The 17,623-nt window shown below is 40.8% G+C and overlaps 1 protein-coding gene across 2 annotated transcripts in view; it reads right to left on the bottom strand.

Annotated features, from left to right (window-relative positions):
- Positions 1-15,863, bottom strand: part of LOC120066430 (protein-methionine sulfoxide oxidase mical3a-like) — a 124,683-nt gene extending 108,820 nt beyond the window's left edge. Inside the window, exon 1 of one of the 2 annotated variants that reach the window (XM_039017790.1) lies at positions 15,599-15,863. The gene's annotated coding sequence lies outside the window, so the exon portion shown is untranslated. Of the gene's footprint in view, positions 1-9,869; positions 10,073-15,598 lie in introns of those variants that run through there. The other variant, XM_039017791.1, reaches the window with a different exon arrangement.
- Between the last annotated feature and the right edge of the window lie 1,760 nt (positions 15,864-17,623).

Genomic DNA, 17,623 nt, shown 5'->3' with positions numbered 1-17,623 from the left:
CAGTCAATCAACAAAGATCAATGCAAGACAGAATTGTCAAACATAGAACGAGGTTATTCTGTTGTCATTGTGCAATATTTCCCATTCATTGTGCCTAGGGACTTAAGTGCTTTGCAGTCCGTTTCCCTCCTGTCCTGAATAATAACATCTTCCAGTGTTTCAGAGTAACCCTGTTGTTGACCGGCACAAGTCAATTTGAGATTCCTAGCTTTGAGCAAGAAAACAAGTACAAGTTGCATAAGAAGCCAGCAAACACCTCTTCCTCACCATACTGTGGTCTCAAATAGAAAACAGAGACATGAGGACAGCAGTGACGTGTATTCATGGATGCCAAGGGAAGCCAGGCTTCCCCAAAACATTGAGCAAGAAAACAAAAAAAATAATGTTCTTCAATTCGCAAAAGGCTGATTGTACTGTATCTCACCGGAGAACGCATCCGAGCTAAATTAACAGTGCACCTCTGTCTCAGACGCTGTCTGGTTAGAAAGAGTATGACTTTGTTTTCAATGCTACGAGTGGCAACAATGTTTAGAAGATGTTATTGCGAGTGTAGCGAAATGCACATGTTTCTAGCTCCAACAGTGCAGTAACATCTAACAATACGCACAATCTAAAGTAAGTGAATGGAATTAAGAATATATAAATATTTGGATGAGCAATTTCACAGTGGCATATAATAAGATGCAGTAGAATATGATAGAATACAGTATATACATATGAGATGAATAATGCAAAATATGTAAACATTATTAAAGTGATTTCAAGTCTATGTATATAGGGCAGCAGCCCCTAATGTGCAAGTGATGGCTTTTTAACAGTCTGATGGCCTTGAGATAGAAGCTGTTTTTCAATCTCTCGGCCCCAGCTTTGATGCACCTGTACTGACCGCTCCTTCTGAATGATAGCGGGGTGAACAGGCAGTGGCTCGGGTGGTTGTTGTCCTTGATCTTTTTGGCCTTCCTGTGACACCAGGTGGTGTAGATGTCCTTGAGGGCAGGTAGCTTGCCCCCGGTGATGCGTTGGGAAGACCGCACCACCCTCTGGAGACCCCTGCGGTTGCGGGCGGTGCAGTTGCCGTACCAGGCGGTGATACAGCCTGACAGGATGCTCTCAATTGTGCACCTGTAAAAGTTTGTGAGGGTTTTAGGTGCCAAGACAAATTTCTTCAGCCTCCTGAGGTTGAAGAGGCGCTGTTGCACCTTCACCACACTGTCTGTGTGGGTGGATCATTTCAGATTGTCAGTGATGTGTATGCCGAGGAACTTGAAGCTTTCCACCTTCTCCACTGCGGTCCCGTTGATGTGGACAGGGGGGTGCTCCCTCTGCTGTTTCCTGAAGTGTACGATCAGTTTCCTACCTTCACCACCTGGGGGCGGCCAGTCAGGAAGTCCAGGAACCAGTTGCACAGGGCAGGGTTCACACCCAGGGCCTTGAGCTTAATGATGAGCTTGGAGGGTACTATGATGTTGAATGCTGAGCTATAATCAATGAACAGCATTCTTACATAGGTTTTCCTCTTGTTCAGATGGGATAGGGCTGAACAGACTCAGACAGTATATCCTGAAAAAGCCATGTTTCTGTGAAACAGAGTATGTTACAATCCCTGATGTCTCTCTGGAAGGAAATCCAGAGAGACATTATTATCCAGAGACTGAACATTAGCGAGTAATATACTCTGAAGTGGTGTGTGCGCCTCCTGAGTCAGACTGAAAGTCCGCTCCGAGTACCTCTTTTCCACCAGCTGTGTTTTGGAACAGCCTCTGGAATTAGTTCAATTGCCCTGCAGGGTACAAACAAAGAATTTGATTCGGGAAAGTCGTATTCCTGGCGAGTTACCGTTACTCTGATATCCAAAAGTTCTTCCCAGCTGTATGTAATAACACAAAACTGATTCCTGGGCTAATAATGTAAGAAATAACACATAAAAAACGAAATACTGCAAAGTTTCCTAAGAGCTAGACGCACGGCAGCCCTGTCTGTCTCCGCCCTTTTCCACCTGGAATGCAAGGGAAGCCAGCGAGTATTTGGCCTCCCTTGATAATTTTTTGTTTATAAAATAGTAGCCAATCAGCATTGAGCTAAACTGAGTGAGCTCAGCTGTGAATGGTCCTGGCGCACCAAAAAAAAAAATGTCAAGGGAAGCCAGTTGGATTTGTCTTCAGACCAATCACATCACAAGTCAAATGTCATTATTGACAGAAAAAAAAACGAATTGTTGCATCTCGTTGTGTTTTTGTCCTCCGATGGCTGGCTAGCTAGCTAAAATCGTCCCTTTCCTAAATTAGCCATCGATGGCGATAGGGATTTGGAATTGTGGTTTTACTGGCCAATGATTATAACGGCGAATCTGATCCAACCAAAAATTCATACATTGTGCCCCTGGCCTGAGAGGATGGAAGTTCAACATGTAGCTAGATGCGATTGTGAACTAGCTGGCATGGCGTATCGTTGCCCATGAAAGGAAGTTAGGCTAGCGAGCAAGTCATTTAGCCAGGTAGCCTAGGACAGCAAAGGGAAATTCTAAACTGATCTGGGAGAATCTAAAAAAGTTAACAGGGAAAGACCATAGTAACACTGCAAAAAGACTAGAAATCATGGTGAATAACAATCTAACACAGGATGCAGTCGAAATAGCAATAGCCTTCAATTCCTACTTTATTGACTGTCAGGGTACTGACACAGAACCCCTCCACTGGTTTCTTGGGCTCAGTGCTAGTAAATGATGCTCAACCTGTCTTCATCATAAGGGAGGTTTCTGAGTCAAAGGTGGACAAGGTGATTAGCTCACTAAAGAACTCTAAAGCCAAAGATGTGTTTGGGATGGACTCTACCTTTCTTAAAAACTACAAAGAGTCACTCATTGGCCCCATTACTAAGGTCACCAACACATCTATTGGTCTCGGGGTGTTTCCAAGGGTATGGAAGTCGGCCATAATAATGGCCATCTTTAAATCAGGCGACCCTGCTGACGTGAGTAACTACAGGCCCATTAGTATACTACCTGTGGTGTCAAAGGTTGTTGAAAAGTGTGTAGCAGAACAACTGATTGCCCACCTCAACAACAGCCCCTTCACATTACATTCCATGCAGTTTGGCTTCAGAGCGAAACACTCCACAGAAACGGCCAACTGCTTTCTTCTGGAAAATGTGAAGTCCAAGATGGACAAAGGGGGCGTTGTTGGGGCTGTGTTTCTGGACCTAAGGAAGGCTTTTGATACTGTTAACCATGAGATTCTCATCACAAAATTGTCCAAGTTCAACTTTTCCCCCGATGCCTTGAGATGGATGAAATCATACCTTGAAGGCAGAACTCAGTGTGTCAGAGTGAGCAATGAGCTGTCGCCCACTCTTAGCTATGATGTGGGTGTGCCCCAAGGGTCAATACTGGGGCCCCTCCTGTTCAGCCTGTACATTAATGATCTGCCTTCTGTCTGTACTGGGTCTGAAGTTCAAATGTATGCAGATGATACAGTGATATATGTGCATGCAAAGAGCAAACAACAAGCTGCACAAGAACTCACTACTGTAATGGTCCAGGTTACAAAGTGGCTCAGTGACTCGTGTTTGCATCTCAATGTGAAAAAAACTGTTTGCATGTTCTTCACAAAGAGGGCAACAGATGCTACTGAGCCAGATGTCTATGTGTCAGGGGAGAAGCTCCAGGTGGTATCTGATTTTAAGTACCTTGGCATCATACTTGATTCCAACCTCTCTTTTAAAAAGCATGTGAAAAAGGTAATTCAAATAACCAAATTCAACCTAGCTAATTTCCGATTTATACGAAATTGTTTGACTACAGAGGTAGCAAAACTGTACTTCAAATCTATGATACTCCCCCACTTAACATACTGCTTGACTAGTTGGGCCCAAGCTTGCTGTACAACAGTAAGACCTATTCAGTCTGTCTACAAACAGGCTCTCAAAGTGCTTGATAGGAAGCCCAATAGCCATCATCACTGTCACATCCTCAGAAAGCATGAGCTCCTGAGTTGGGAAAATCTTGTGCAATACACCGACGCATGTCTTGTATTCAAGATCCTAAATGGCTTGGCTCCCCCTCCACTCAGTATTTTTGTTAAACAGAAAACCCAAACATATGGCAGCAGATCTACAAGGTCTGCCATGAGAGGTGACTGTATAGTTCCCCTAAGGAAAAGCACCTTTAGTAAATCCGCTTTCTCTGTGAGAGCTTCCCATGTCTGGAATACACTGCCATCAGACACACATAACTGCACCACATTTCACACTTTCACAAAATGCTTGAAGACATGGCTAAAGGTCAATCAGATTTGTGAACATGGTTCCTAGCTGTGTGTTGCCGCTTTCCATGTCTGTTGTCTGTAACTTGTGAGGTGTGGAAACACTTCGTTGCTTTTATGAATTTTGTCTTACTGCTTTTTGTTCTATGTTGCTCTGTCTGTATGCTACGTCTTGCTTGTCCTATGTTGCTATGTCTGTATGCTATGTCTTGTTCTATGTTGCTATTGTCTATATTGTAATTGTTTTTAATAACCTGCCCAGGGACTGCGGTTGAAAATTAGCCGGCTGGCTAAAACCGGCACTTTTACTGAAACGTTGATTAATGTGCACTGTCCCTGTAAAAAATAAACTCAAACTCAAAAACTAAGTGTGTACTATATGACAGAGTCATAGACCGTTTAGGCAACATGTAAGAGGAGAATGGCATTGGTGTTTCTGTACAAGTCAGGTGAGAAAACATGTTTTTTTCTACTTGCACGCACAGACCCACAGAGAAATCAGTGACATAGACAGCCACATCATATTTAGCTTATGTTGATTGGACTAAATTGTTGTTGGTATCTTTTAGTTTTCACTGTATTAGACTAAGCATAGGTGATTAGATTATGTTGAAATGGTACTGGAATATTGGAGTCAGCTCATTTTCTTTGCGACTTGCAGTAACTCTCCATGGTTCTAAATCAATAGTTGTTTAGCAGTCAGAAAATGTCAGAAACATTACCTTGCTTGACCATGTTATAGATCATGTAACTGTTTGTTACATGGAATATGTTTTCTGGAATTCACCGGATTTGTAACGAAACAAATGTGTGGTTGAATTTATTCTGCCACCGTGTCTTCTCATTGTCTCGGCCTTAGGCCTATATACAGTGTCGGATTTAGGTATAGGCGACAAGGGCAGCCGCCCAGGGCGGCACGGGGCGCCCGCACAAAATTTAATAAAAATCGGAATGGTGACATTTGCGCGATCGGTTTTCTATCGCTCATTTTCTATCACGTCAATGGTATCATGTCACCGTGTGGGACTGTGGGTCAATTAACCTTGGTCGGAGTGGGCACCCTGATTCTAGTTTGTGAGCTAGGCAGGCCTGGGAAGGTCTCCCACTCAAAAGTACGAGATGGGGAGGGGGGCGGGGGTAGGTTGACCTCAAGTCTCCCCACTAGAAGCCCGAGGTAAGGGGAGCGGGTAGTCTATCAAATAGCACACCTCTAACTTTGTATAGTACTAACACAATTAGTAAAATATGTCACACTATGAAATGCTACCAAATAAACCACAATACATTCATAATACTATGAATATATTGTTTCAGACATATTGTTGCATTTTGCGAAATGGTTAAGATAATATAAAACCAGTCTGCACACCACCAAGGTGAATTGGTTTAGTCTCGACTCTTGGTTGACAGTGTTGGGGAATGGGTAATGTATTGATGCTCGAGTGCCAAATCAACACAAATTTGTTTCTATTTGTCTTTGTTGCTACTTTTGATATTTATGAGTCTTATTTTTGAATATATTTTTATATTAAGAGGTCGACCGATTATGATTTTTCAACGCCGATAGAGATTGGAGGGCCAAAAAAACCCGATACCGATTAAATCGTCCGATATATATATATATTTGTAAAAATGACACTTACAACAATACTGAATGAACAATGCACACTTATTTTAACTTAATATAATACATTAATAAAATCTATTTAGTCTCAAATAAATAATGAAACATGCTCAATTTGGTTTAAATAATGCAAAAACAATGTTGGAGAAGAAAGTAAAAGTGCAATATGTGCCATTTAAAAAAATCGCAAATTAAAGTTCCTTGCTCAGAACATGAGAACATATGAAAGCTAGTGGTTCAATATTCCCAGTTAAGAAGTTTTAGGTTGTAGTTATTATAGGAATTATGACGTTTCGACTATTTCTCTCTATACCATTTGTATTTCATATAACTTTGACAATTGGATGTTCTAATAGGCACTTTAGTATTGCCAGTCTAATCTCAGGAGTTGATAGGCTTGAAGTCATAAACAGCGCTGTGCTTCAAGCATTGCTAAGAGCTGCTGGCAAATGCAGTAAAGTTCGAATGAATGCTTACGAGCATGCTGCCGCCTACCACCGCTCAGTCAGCAGTCAGCAGTCAGACTGCTCTATCAAATCATAGACTTAATTATAATATAATAAACACAGAAATACAAGCCTTAGGTCATTAATATTATAATATAAAAAACACAGAAATACAAGCCTTAGGTCATTAACCTTTACCGAACCTCAATCCCGGATCCGGGATCACCCCCCACCCCCCCACACTGATTAGCATAGCTAGCATAGCGTCACAATTAAATAGTAGCATCTAAATATCATTAAATCACAAGTCCAAGACACCAGATGAAAGATACAGATCTTGTGAATAACCCCATCATTTCTGTTTTTTAAAATGTTTTACAGGGAAGACACAATATGTAAATCTATTAGCTAAACACGTTAGCAAAATACACCACTTTTCTAACTCCATCAGTTTCTTACTACTTCAGGTGCTATCACCAATTCGGCTAAACTAAGATATTGATAGCCACTAACCAAGAAAAAACCTCTTCAGATGACAGTCTGATAACATATTCATGGTATAGGATAGTTTTTGTTAGAAAAAAGTGCATATTTCAGGTAGAAATCACAGTTCTACATTGCAGCTGCAATCTGAAATAGCGTTGGAAGCAGCCGGAATAATTACTGAGACCGACGTCAATTACCAAAAGAATCATCCTAAAACACTTCAGAAAAATAGACAGCCTACAGCAATCGAAAGACACAGATCTTGTGAATCCAGAGAATATTTCAGATTTTCTAAGTGTTTTACAGCGAAAACACAATATAGCATTATATGAGCGTACCACAATAGCCAGAATCACAACCGCATTTACCAGCTGTAAATGTTAGCGATCGTAACAACCCAACAAAAGATATATAATTTGACTAACCTTGATATACTTCATCAGACGACAGACCTGTAACATCATATTACACAATGCATATAGCTTTTGTTCGAAAATGTGCATATTTAGCAGCACAAATCGTGGTTATACTATGTAATCACTACAAACATTGCATGTATTCTGGCCGGCGCCATTTTGGATTAGCGCCTATTCTTATAAAAATACTATTCATAAACTTGACTAAAAAATATAAGTTGGACAACAATCGAAAGATAAATTAGTTCTTAATGCAATCGCTATGTTAGATTTTTAAAATTAACGTTACTAGACATATAGTGTGCGTTGCAGCCAGACCAGTGCCTGCAAAAGTGGCGCGCAAACACTATGACATTTTTCCACATAAATACATAATAACATCATAAATAGTTCCTACTTTTGGACGAGCTTCCATCAGTATCTTGGGCAATGTGTCTTTTCTTCAAAAGAATAGTTGCTTTGTTGTAAAACGTCCTCTTCACCTTTGGAACTAGCTGCTACCATTAGCTATGTCGCACACACATGTCCAAATCCTCAAACTAGATACAAAGGAAATTCAGAAAAATAGCACTATACTCGCATAAACTGATATAAATCGGTTTCAAATAACATCGTTATGATGTTTCTAACACCTATATTTAATTAAATTACAGACGGATACATCTCTGGTCGATAACTGAGCGTTCCAAAATTTCATCCTGACTTCTTGCCAGGCGCCATGACGAACGAGACAAAGAAAGGTACTCTCGTTCCATCCGGCTTTATAACCTCGGACAGCTACGCAGACAGACCATTCCACTTCTCATTGGTTACTGACATCCAGGGGAAGGCGGGTGCAGTTCAATTCCAGCCATAGGATATACACAGGCTTTAAAACTGAACCCAGATCAGAGGATAATTCTCAGACCTTCGCAAGTCATGTCAGGATTTTTGCTGTAGAGGGAGTTCTGGGTCACCCACAGACATAATTAAAACGGTTTTAGAAACTAGACAGTGTTTTCTATCCAATATTAGTAAGGATATGCATATTGTACGATCAAGAATTGAGCAATAGGCCGTTTAATTTGGAGACCAAAATATGCTAATGCGGAACAGCACCCCCTATAGTTGCAAGAATTAATATGGTCAAATCCGGAAACTATCATTTCAAAAACAAAACATTTATTCTTTCAGTGAAATACGGAACCGTTCCGTATTTTATCGAACGGGTGGCAACCCTAAGTCTAAATATTTCTGTTACATTGCACAACCTTCAATGTTATGTCATAATTATGTATAATTCTGGCAAATTAGTTTGCAACGAGCCAGGCGGCCCAAACTTTTGCATATACTCTGACTCTGCGTGCAATGAACACAAGAAAAGTGACAATTTCCCTAATTAATATTGCCTGCTAACATTAATTTATTTTAACTAAATATGCAGGTTTAAAAAAAATCAATACACAGAAGTATATTTTAAGAAAGTCATTGATGTTTATGGTTAGGTACATTTGTGCTTTTATTGCTAAATCATCCCCCGTTTGGCGAAGTAGGCTGTGATTCGATGATAAATTAACATGCACCGCATTGAGTATATGCAACGCAGGACAAGCTAGTTAAACTAGTAATATCATCAACCTTGTGTAGTTAACTAGTGATTATGTTAAGATTGATTGTTTTTTTATACGATAAGTTTAATGTTAGCTAGCAACTTACCTTGGCTCCTTGGTGCACTCGCGTAACAGGTGGTCAGCCTGCCACGCAGTTTCCTTGTGGAATGCAATGTAATCGGCCATAATCGGTGTCCAAAAATGCTGATTACCGATTGTTATGAAAACTTGAAATTGGCCCTAATTAAATCGGCCATGCCAATTAATCGGTCGACCTCTAATTTCTATAGTTGTAAATGTTATGATTACTTATGTGTTGTTCCAAATGTCTGAATAAAATGTACAGTTATTGCAGAATGGTATTTGTTTTTGTTGGTTGGAGGGGAGGGGGGCTGAAGGGGGGGGTCGCCCAAGGAGCCATACAAGCTAGAACCACCACTGCCTATATATCACGGTGTCAAGGCATATGAACTAACAGGTTATAGAACAAACAATGCAAGTATCACAACCCATAGGTTGTAATGTGGGTTTTATTTGGGGTTGGCTATCCCGGTGATTTTACCCACGCACCGCTACTGGAGGACAGATGTCACGGTCATTAGCCCACTTATAGCATATAAATATCTTAATCTACACTTTATGTCTACCAGTTATCAATATGAGAAAACATGGGACCAATAATTCTCATGCCCAATGTAATGAAAGGGCGACCTAATCTCTTCTGTAACAGAGAATGCTTCATTCAAAATGAGACAATGTAACAACCTGGGTGAAATGTTAATAACTTGCAGTCTGTGAAACGTCATTATGCATGCATAATGGACAAAAATGTATACATTTTAACTCATTCATGTGTTACAATGTTGCAAACCAACACGCATATTCAACTGCCAATGTAAACAACGAGTGAAAATGATATTTTGTAGCCGAATGCACATCAAGATAGAGAAGCACTTCGGAAAAAAAGGTAACGTATGTGAACGAGTTAATTAAAAAAATAAAATCACCAACGCGTGACATTCTGAAACGTGCAGTAGTAACCCACTTACCTAGATAGAATCGTAGAAAATGGACACTCTTACAAACGATCCGCGAATGCACCTCTTCTTAGCTTTGGTCCATATGTTTATACAATCCTGTCGTATATCCGGAAGATTTATCCTATTTCGGTTATTATTGCCGTTTCTATATTCCGCCTGGTAATGTATGTGTGTGTAATCTATAGTTTGTTTGGCACATTCAGCTATACTGCGAGAAGGCGCAACTTGAAAACGGACAGAGGGTGCGGGAGAGCGCATCACGATGTTGTAGAGGGGGGACATAAACCTTGGATAATAGAAGCTGTTTTCGAAGACATCATTTTCCGCAAATATGCGAATGACATAAATTAAACCACTATATATACAAACTAGATTGCTTTAATCAAAGAAAAGTGTTTACATGTTGCCATACAACTCTAAATGTTCAGAGAACTGCAATGAGAAACCCCCCTCAACTGTTCAAAGTGAGACATGCTTTAACTCAGTTTAATCGGATTGGTTTCATCGAACGTGAAGCTGGAGTGTGAGGCTGTCAATAGACCAAAAACATCGGTAGGGGCAGCAAAGTCGTGTCATTTTTTTTCTCATGTCTGTGTGATATAACGTACGTCGAGACAGCGATACCTGCGATGTAGCCCTACTATATGCGTGTGTGTGTGTGTGTGTGTGTTGTAAAGGGTTGCGTCAATCGAATCTGGTATGTTAAAATATATTTTGTTTGTTCAACACTTTTTTAGTTACTACATGATTCCATGTGTTATTTCATAGACTTTACCCTTTGACATTCTGCTATATATATATATATATATATATAGTATATCACAAAAGTGAGTACACCCCTCACATTTTTGTAAATATTTGAAGAAATGACACTTTGCTACAATGTAAAGTAGTGAGTGTACAGCTTGTATAACAGTGTAAATTTGCTGTCCCCTCAAAATAACTCAACACACAGCCATTAACACACAGCAGCAATGCTGGCAGCACTCATACGTCTATTTCCCAAAGACAACCTCTGGATATGACGCAGAGCACGTGCACTCAACTTCTTTGGTCGACCATGGCTAGGCCTGTTCTCAGTGGAACCTGTCCAGTTAAACCGCTGTATGGTCTTGGCCACCGTGCTGCAGCTCAGTTTCAGGGTCTTGCCAATCTTCTTATAGCCCAGGCCATATTTATGTAGAGCAACAATTCTTTTTTTCAGATCCTCAGAGAGTTCTTTGCCATGAGGTGCCATGTTGAACTTCCAGTGACCAGTCAGCATGAGGAAGTGTGAGAGCGATGACACCAAATTTAACACACCTGCTCCCCATTCACACCTGAGACCTTGTAACACTAACGAGTCACATGACACCCGGGAGGGAAAATGGCTAATTGGGCCCAATTTGGACATTTTCACTTAGGGGTGTACTCACTTTTGTTGCCAGCGGTTTAGACAATAATGGCTGTGTGTTGAGTTATTTTGAGGGGACAGCAAATTTACACTGTTATACAAGCTGTACACTCACTACTTTATTGTAGCAAAGTGTCATTTCTTCAGTGTTGTCACATGAAAAGATATACTCAAATATTTACAAAAATGTGAGGGGTGTACTCACTTTTGTGATATACTGTATATATATATATATATATATATATATATATATATATATATATATATATATATATATATATATATATATATATAAATATACTGTATATTCCGGACCCTGACATTGCTTGTTCTGATATTTCTTTATTTCTTTCTTAAAATTGTTTTGATTTGTGTGTATTGTGTGTATTGTTAGGTATACTGCACTGTTTTGCTGGATCTATAAATGTGAAGCATCCGGGTGGCATTTCCTCTCACTACCAAATATGGTGGTGAGAGGAAGCCCAGTGGCCAGCAGCGGGAGAAGATGGAGCGAGATGGATTTTGGCTGACATTCTGCTAATTTTCTGATTGATGAAACATTCGATCTCAATACAGTTTTCTGTTTCCAAAACCGGACTATGTTATGAACATAGTGGACTAAGTTTTATAGACTTTACCCTTTGCCAAAGTTTTAAAAAATGGCAATGTTTAGAAGGAGTGCAATGGCAAATGTAGTTATTACACACGCGCACTAAACAGAGTAGGCTTTCCCTAACAGAAATATGCAAATATTTACTAGAACGCGCCAATAGGCTCTCGCTAGCTCCTGCTTAGTTCTGCCCACATCCTTGCTTGTTCTGCCCACTATGAATAATCTGCTCCCATTGGAAACGACAGGCTGTGGTCTATCTTGGGTTAGTTCTGCGACCAATAGAATTTAATTTGATCTGAAATCAGGCTACCTGATGGGACTTATGCAGAAAATAGGCAATCAAAATAAACTTTCATGCTGGCTGCCCCTTAATAAGAAACACTTCTGTATCAGTGACTTTGGTTGCAAATGTACAAATGTTCACAAAGGACAGGGAGGATCAGAACACAGAAACTGCTCTACGATGTGACTTGTTGAGATAAAGCCCAGATAAATGTGTCAAAAATAGGCCCTTATCTGTTCTAACATGAGTGTTCGGGGGGATTGTGTGCAAACCGGAGTGTATTATTATGCTGGCAGGAGGCGACCCTGTAACACACACACACACACACACATGAATATGCACACACACAAACCCACTATCAGCTTTCTGCACATTAGAGACTCTGGCTGCTCTCTCTCTATGTCTCAGAAAGGCAGACACTCTCTTGTCACCTCCTATCATTGGACACAGTGGACAGCCAAGCTGACTTCAATGTACAGAGCAGATAGATAAAGGTTCTCTATCTCTGCCACTGAAATTGATACAGCACGAACTTCAACTTGAAATGCTGACTCGACGCTACGTGGCATGTGTGTGAGAGGCTAATTTGTAATTACCTTGCCACCAACCTGGTGGCTTTCTTATGGTATTGACATTGTTATCTGTTATATCAGTGGACAGCTGATGTAAGAAATATGTGTTAAGCTGAAAATATGGCCCTGGCTTTAAATTCTAATAACCATAAAGTAAGAGAGAAAAGATATATGACCAGGTAACTATGCTATAATACACTAAATGCCTATGGTATCTGACAACCACCACCCAAAGTGATAAAACTGTCACCTCACAAGTAAGCACTAAAAATAGAAAACATTTCAGGGTAATTTTTTTTTAAATCCACTGGAAAAAGCATGAAGAAAAATGCCTCTTACAAAAGCAAAATGATATCACACACAGGGCTCTACATTAAACATTTTCATTGGTAGCACTGGTGCTTGCAACTTCAAAAAGGTAGAATACCACATGAAATTTAGGAGTATCAGAAAATACGATTTTTAAAATTAATAGAGATACAGCCTATATTGGGCCTATATGAATTCTAGCTTATTTTGTGCCCTAGAAACTAATATGTACTAAACTAATATGTAACACTGTATAGACATACGTTTATTATAAAAGTTAAAATGTTGATATGAATACCTGTCATTGAAATAACAACGTTATTTGTGGAATATTAGGTTTTACATTGTGTAAAAGCACTAATTTCCTACTGGGCTTCTCTGCTGCACCGCCAATGCAGACGTCAGATTGACCATGTAGCGCCTTTCAGGGCATCGCTGACCAGCGCAGAGCTGTTGTGAAGGAAGTTGTCAAGGAAGTGAGTTTGTATTTATACAGGACCTCCCGCCCTACCGTCAACCAATCATGTCAATGCAGAGCTGTACAGAGCCATCCGCATTGTTACACAATTTGAGGGGCGTGCAAAAGAGCTCAATTGGGCCTCTGCGTGCCTCATCAATTGCGTCACACCATCCATATGGCGCCTCCGACCACATTTTCGGACAAGCATAATTAGCTGTTAGGGTTAGGTTTAGCTAAAATTTGTCCTTGATGCGAAAGACACAGCCACGACCAATGACGAGCATCAATGGGTGTAACTTGATATCAAGAAACGCCTATATCAGAAAAGGCCCCTAATTGCGGTCTGCAAATACACCTTTCTCTTGTGATGCATTACGTTGAAATTGTACACTGTCTTTAAAAACGTTCTTGCGATGACGACATGCAAGAGATCTGTCATTAATTCATTGCTATGATCATTTATCTCCTGAAGAAGCTAGCCCTTTCCTTTCTTTATGTGCCTCCAAATGTTTGGATATACTGGTAAAGTTACCAGGTTGTCAGCTAGCTAGCCAATGAGGTAACAACTGAACAAAGTGTAAACAAATGGTTAACGACTCGCAAGTAGTTTTAGAACGGGCCACGACATGTATGTAAAATGCGGTCCCTGCGATCAGCTACAGTAAGATAAAAATGTAGCGCCTTTAATATGGGTCAGATCCAGATCTTTTGACCTGGTTGGGGTAGAAGCAATCCATTTTCGTTGTAGTAATGGTGCAACCAGGGCGCTATCGAATCTGAACTCGTTTTTTTCTTTAGAGCACTCGGAAACAACCGTACAGCGCGAAGCCTTATCATTACAACATATTCTGGAAGTTTTTTTCATAGTCACACACTGCTCTCAAAATAAAACCCGTGGTCCCACACACTGCTGCCTCCATGAATTTCTTATCATGCAGATGATCTAATAGAAGTTTAGTTAGACAGTACAATGGCAGGCACATGGGCTCCTGGGTCTACTAAAACTCACACACTGACTCTCAGTCCAGCTAAAACAGTAGCCAGTTCAGTAATGTAAAGTAAAGTAAACATACAACTCTGATCTTCCCGATAACATTAGTTCCTATTTACAGAGCTATGATAGTTACCCGATTAGGGGATAAAACAGCTTCTATGAAAAATCCTGCTGTCCAATAAATGAAATTACTGTGTGTAGATTGCTGCATAGATTGCTGCATAATAACGCAATAATGATCTTTTATGACAATGTTTTGCTATGTAATGTTATGAAACAACCCTACAACAGCATATTCATTGGCAAGGGTTCACAACATTTCAAATTGCTGCTCTCACATATCTTAGGTTAAATACTGATTGCATTATGACCAAATTACCACACCACACCTGTCACATCACAGCACAGGACAAGGTCAATCCATAGGACCAAAAATACATTCAGCCACGACAACAACCGCTTGACTTTGAAGAAACCTGTAGTGCTTCCCATAGGGAAGGATAACATAATTGTCTCCATCCTCCCTCCAAGGACATTTCACATATGAGGGGCCTCCTGTCGGAACAGGTTGCCCTAGTTTATTTGCAGGGGTTTGCTAATTAAACTAACCACAGTGGGCCCGAGGATATCGACTGACTCCAATTTACTTGAGACAGAGGGAGAAACCTTGCTGGGTGAGGAGCTAATAAAGAGAGCTCATAGAAAAGAGGAGTTTCACAACCTACTGTGAGGATAACAGTCATTAAGAAACAGAGAGGGATCCACATAGATCTCTGCAGGTGACATTATATAACTGTCTCTAATTGCACTCTAACCAAACCACCCCTTTTTTGTTTTTTTTACGACATCTCTTTTCCATTGAAGATCTGTAAATTACAAACACAGAACAACTGTGAGATCTCACTGACTCCTGCAAACAAATGACTCACGTAAGGTAGACAGCTCTACACACATTCCACATGTAACAAAGGAAACATGCACAATGTCATCCCTGCAATCTTCAAAGGCATCTACCAGGTATGACATTGCTAATGATAAACTCACAATATCAGTCATGCAGCAAATATGAATTCAGTGTGCTGGATGTGTAGGAGAGAGTGGTGAGAGTACTTACAGAGGGAAGAGGCGCAGCAGCTGAAGAGCTTAGGTTCCTCTGTCTGTGGTTTGTTCTCGTTCTCTCCCTCTATCTCTCCTTTCTTGTCTTCCCTTCTCACCACAGCAAGATGCTGCCTGGTCCAGTGCACGTTACCATGGCAACCTGAAAGGGGGGATTCTTACGTGACCTAGTCGCCGAGCTTGAGGATTGGCCAGACAGGGGAAAGGGGGCCCCTCCTCTCAGCGGTGACGTCACACACCCACTGGCTCACAAAGGGAGGGCTCCCGGGCCGCCTGTAAAGAAACACACAATGGGAAGTCTTGAGGAGGGGTGGGGTAATTGGAGCTAATGCACCAAGGCAACAGGGAGGACTTGACTGACAGATCTGAGAAGTATCTGTCTGTCTACTACTACTGAGCTGGGCTTTGTAATGGGGTGGGCACAAAATGTACCCCCAGTGCTCCAAGCTGGCAGGGTACAGAAATAACACATGTTCAATAAGACATACCACTGGTCCCATATATGGCAGCTTGACCCGCAGGCCTTACACAGGCTTACTGGGAGAGAGGCTATATATAGATCGCCGGAGAAACCAGACAGATGCACTGCTGTTCTTTCATTCAAAGCTATGTGTGATATTCTACGCTGCGTGCAAATGCAAATGCAAACACTTGAACAATGCACATTAGATACCTGTCTGTGAATGATAAACAATACATCACATGCTCAAGCACATACACACCCTGACAATGCATATTATAATATTCCTTTGACAGATCTCACCTATTACAGAACTCATTGAGTCTATACACTCTGTAGCACAGACCAAGACCTCTGTTCGCAGTAGGGTATAACAGCATTGATTGTCCTTGCATTCGCTGATAAACCGTATCTAACAATACGTGGTCCAGATTAATTTCCTGAATGAACAGATTACTGCACACTTACCTTTATCATAAAAATAAACTTGCCAGAGCCGCAGTTGAAGAGGAATACAAGCAAGAAACCCGAGTGACCGTCATAGGGCAGGCTGCTGGATCAGCATAAGTGCCATGATTACATAATGATAACAACCTGCTTTACATTTTCAGCCAATTTACAGTCAAGAAAATTGGTCTTGAGGCTTGGACCAAGCGCAGCTAGCAATTGGAGCGCAGTTAGCTAGTGGCTGGGAAGCTGGGAAAGAACATTCATTCCACTGTTCATGGCAGCAACAAAATCATTTGGAAAGAGGGTTGAGAGTATTTTACACTCCATCTGGGAAAGAGGGGCTCTTTGTCTATTTCACTGTCCCTCCAAATGATGACATATGTAAACTGTGATCGTGGTCCAGGGTACACCCTGAATGAACCAGACCACAGACACTGATGCAAAGATAATGGTCTGTGATTGGTCCAGTCTGCCAAACCAGGGAGGAGACGTGAAGTGTTTCTGGGACATCGGTAAGGTCATTGTGTTGTCTTTGCCAGGAACACACTTACTCTCAGAGCATCCATATGCAATTCTTCATAGTAAAATACACATTCAATACCATTTTTGCTTCCTACAGTATACATGCAATACTGTAATGGACCAATGACATTCCTTTCTGTAGCTTTGAATCGAAGCAAATAATAATAATCATTAGATTTAGTCAACAACATGTGGTTCCACTATTCTCCAAAGACATGGAGATATGTTAGTGATTCACTGCCAGATCCATCAGCTCTGGCTGCAATCAAGCTTGATAACCACAACAACAAATAAAACAGTTTTCCCAAGATCAGGATCACTCCACACAGACATACACAAAACAACAGTGTACTCTAGAATAAGGTTTAGCTAAACTTCCCAGGGTTTTCAGTAAATAATTAATTAACTGTCTGGTTATCTCTGATCTGTGTTTACCAGAGTGAACATACAGTCTCCTGATTGGCTAGATCTGGCTAGGGTCTTGTTGGGACAGTGACCGTCACAGCCAATCAGAGAGGTCGCTCAAACGTAGCACTTCATAGTTATGTATTATGCAGCCCTTTTTTACTTCTAATGCAATACTGTAGCCAG

The sequence above is a fragment of the Salvelinus namaycush genome, chromosome 21, assembly GCF_016432855.1.
Source record: "Salvelinus namaycush isolate Seneca chromosome 21, SaNama_1.0, whole genome shotgun sequence".
NCBI lineage: Eukaryota > Metazoa > Chordata > Actinopteri > Salmoniformes > Salmonidae > Salvelinus > Salvelinus namaycush.
The sequence above is the reverse complement of the archived record's forward strand: the minus strand, read 5'-3'. Positions and strand labels throughout refer to the sequence as shown.